Genomic DNA, 2,914 nt, shown 5'->3' with positions numbered 1-2,914 from the left:
CATGAGTGTGAGTGGTGTGGCATTCAGACTCATTCAGTTGTTGCGCGACTCTTTCTTTTTCACTATTAAGTGAACGATTGTCGCTTATGTGAGGTAGTCAGCGTGGAAAAAAATGAATGACTTTGATTTAAATCCTTGCTCCGCACTGCTCGCTACAGAGAACCGCACGCGGCCCTCTTTTAGACCATCAACCATGCATTTGTTGGGCACATCTGCGTTTATACCCAACAAATTTACACATTTTTTACACATAAATTATACAATTCCACCCTATTCTTCCTACAACACCTTTGTATTCCATCCCACACACCAGTTTCACATGCAGCCTGTTCCATCTCTCTAATAAAGCTACAGTAGAAAAATAACGAATCATATATCCAAACCTAAAGCTGCACAAAGTATAGGTGCAATACACCGATCAGCCACAGCATTATGACCACTGGCAGATTCTGCTGGGAAACATTTGTGTTACTTAGACATGTACCACCTACCTAAACCAGACTGGGACCCCTGCCCCTTAACACAGCAGTAGCAGCCATCCCCAGCAGGATGCAACCTGACAAAGACACACAACAACGGTTTAACTCCAAAACCATGAAAACCAGCATGTGGTGTTGACCTGGCCTCCAAATTCACTAGATCCCGTACTGATCAGGTATCTGTGGGATGATCCACAGAGGCCCCTCCCCTCAACCCATGGGACCCAAAGGTCCTCACTAACAACATTCTGTTGTCAGGCACCACAGGACGCCCTGTTTTGGAGGGAAACCTAAGTGCAATACAATTTTAGGAAGCTGGTCATAATGTTACGCCTGATAAGTGTATGTCTGTTGAGAAGATGCTGCCTAGTTCAATTGCTAAAGGGTGTTTGTAGCCTTCAGCACTGGGCTAAGATGCACTTCTTCTCTGTTCATTAACACTTTACCTTTAAACCACCGTTTAAGATCTCTTAACCTCTAACACATGCCCAGTTTAACAATCCATGCAGTCTCCCCAGTCATTTAGATCTTATTAGGCAGTTTTTCCTTAAAACGTTAGGCAGCAAAGATCCTTCTGTTCTCAATTTAGGTCCGACTAAACAATCATTAAAACACGTCCAATTTAAGCTAAAGATTTTGTCGAGATTGTAACGCCATGTGAATGAATGAACAAATGAATGCCGCTTACTTGACAGTTTCTGCTCAATTTGACTAACACAGTGAGATACGCAACATGCAGTTAAAAGAAAGTGGGTAGTATACTCACGACAGAGAACTTCTGTGCCTGGGTTGCCTGCTTGAATTTTGCACTGGGTGCCCAAACTTAAACCTGCTTCTCTGTCTGCTGCTGCTTCCTGGTTCAGGAGCCACAGTATAATACAATAATATAATACAATAAGTCAAGACGCTTTCAGGATCCCTCTTGCACATTAACGTATCAAGTGTCATGTGTTGACATATGCGTAACCCAGTGTACCAAAATTGTGTTACACCTCGATCAGCCAAAACATTAAAACCACTGACAAGTGAAGTGAATAACATTGAGCATCTTGTCACAATGCGGTGTTCTCCTGGGAAACTTTTGGGCCTGGCATTAATGTGGATGTTACTGAGACATGTACCACCCACCTAGACTAGACCAGACACCACCACCCCATAGTAATGACACTCCTAGATGGCAGCAGTCATCCCCAGCAGGATGCAGCGTGACACAGGAACACAAAAACAGTTTAGGAGCAATTCAAAAAGGTGTTTACCTGGCCTCCAAATTCACTAGATCCCAAACTGATCAACTATCTATGGGATGCACTGGATCAAGATTTGTTTTCCGCTCATCCTCCCCTTTATGTCTTTCTGTCACTGCAGAGAATCTGTCTGACAAATGAAAGGATTGCTAATGTTTAACAAAGCTGAATGTTTTCACCCTGAACAAGGAGCGATTATTGGTCGGGTTCAACAACCATTAGATTGGATGTAATTAAATTTGATTGAATCATTTTAGCAACAGGATTGTGATAATTATGGTCAGCCATTACCCGTTTAAGTAGTATCAGCATCAAGTGTAGCGGCTAAACCAGTGCTTTCTTATGTAACACGGACTATAATTTGCAGTAATGTGGAAATCAAACATTTTGAAAATGTGTTTCATTAAGCATGCTTGTGACTTTGCAGACTTCATGACCTCTCCCAGCTATGTCAAGGCCCCCTGGGAAAATTAGGCCAGGCCCTGATAGTTCACTTGACAGCGTTCAAAGGCTTCACTTCACTTCCCCTCTGCAAGGTCAGTGTGTGTCAGCACTGGACAGCAGAGGTCAAGCGCCTGTCAGCCCCTCAACAAAAACAGCTCATGTTCCCCAACAATCGGGGGCTTGTTAGAAGCTTCCAGCTCTGACATGACAGAGTGAGGGGACGGTGAAACTGTATCCCTCTGACTCCCCCCCGCCCCTCCAGCCTGGTTGGTGCAGCCCATTCTCTCAGTCATCGTACAGTCAGAGCAGAAACTTTCATCTGTTCAAATCAGGAATCTCTCGCTCTCCCGCTGCATGTCATCGACTGATGATGTGAGAACGGAGTCGTTGTTCAGTCAGGGCAGCTCGCCGTGATCGTATAGTGGTTAGTACTCTGCGTTGTGGCCGCAGCAACCCCGGTTCGAATCCGGGTCACGGCACTCTTTCTATTTCAGTTTATAAGTCTACGGTATTTTGGTGCTCTGTTTAAAATTGCCTTTATTTGTATTGTTATTTATTTATTTTATACTTTTAATTGTTTGGCATTCATTGTTGGCCGCAAAGGAAACATTTGAAATTGATTTAATTTGAATTATATAGGGCTCTCCTTTAATTTATTGCCTTTTTCGGTCTTAAACTAATCAGAAGACAATAAAAACATAATAATGCTTGTCACAAAAGCACATGTACTTGTAGTGTGATGTAATA

At 43.1% G+C, this 2,914-nt stretch overlaps 1 non-coding gene across 1 annotated transcript; it reads left to right on the top strand.

Moving 5' to 3' along the window:
* Positions 1-2,574: 2,574 nt before the first annotated feature.
* trnah-gug lies at positions 2,575-2,646 on the top strand. The gene has a single exon. It is a non-coding gene; the product is annotated as a tRNA-His (tRNA).
* The last annotated feature ends 268 nt before the right edge of the window (positions 2,647-2,914 follow it).

The sequence above is a fragment of the Mugil cephalus genome, chromosome 6, assembly GCF_022458985.1.
Source record: "Mugil cephalus isolate CIBA_MC_2020 chromosome 6, CIBA_Mcephalus_1.1, whole genome shotgun sequence".
In the NCBI taxonomy this organism is placed as follows: domain Eukaryota; kingdom Metazoa; phylum Chordata; class Actinopteri; order Mugiliformes; family Mugilidae; genus Mugil; species Mugil cephalus.
The sequence above is the reverse complement of the archived record's forward strand: the minus strand, read 5'-3'. Positions and strand labels throughout refer to the sequence as shown.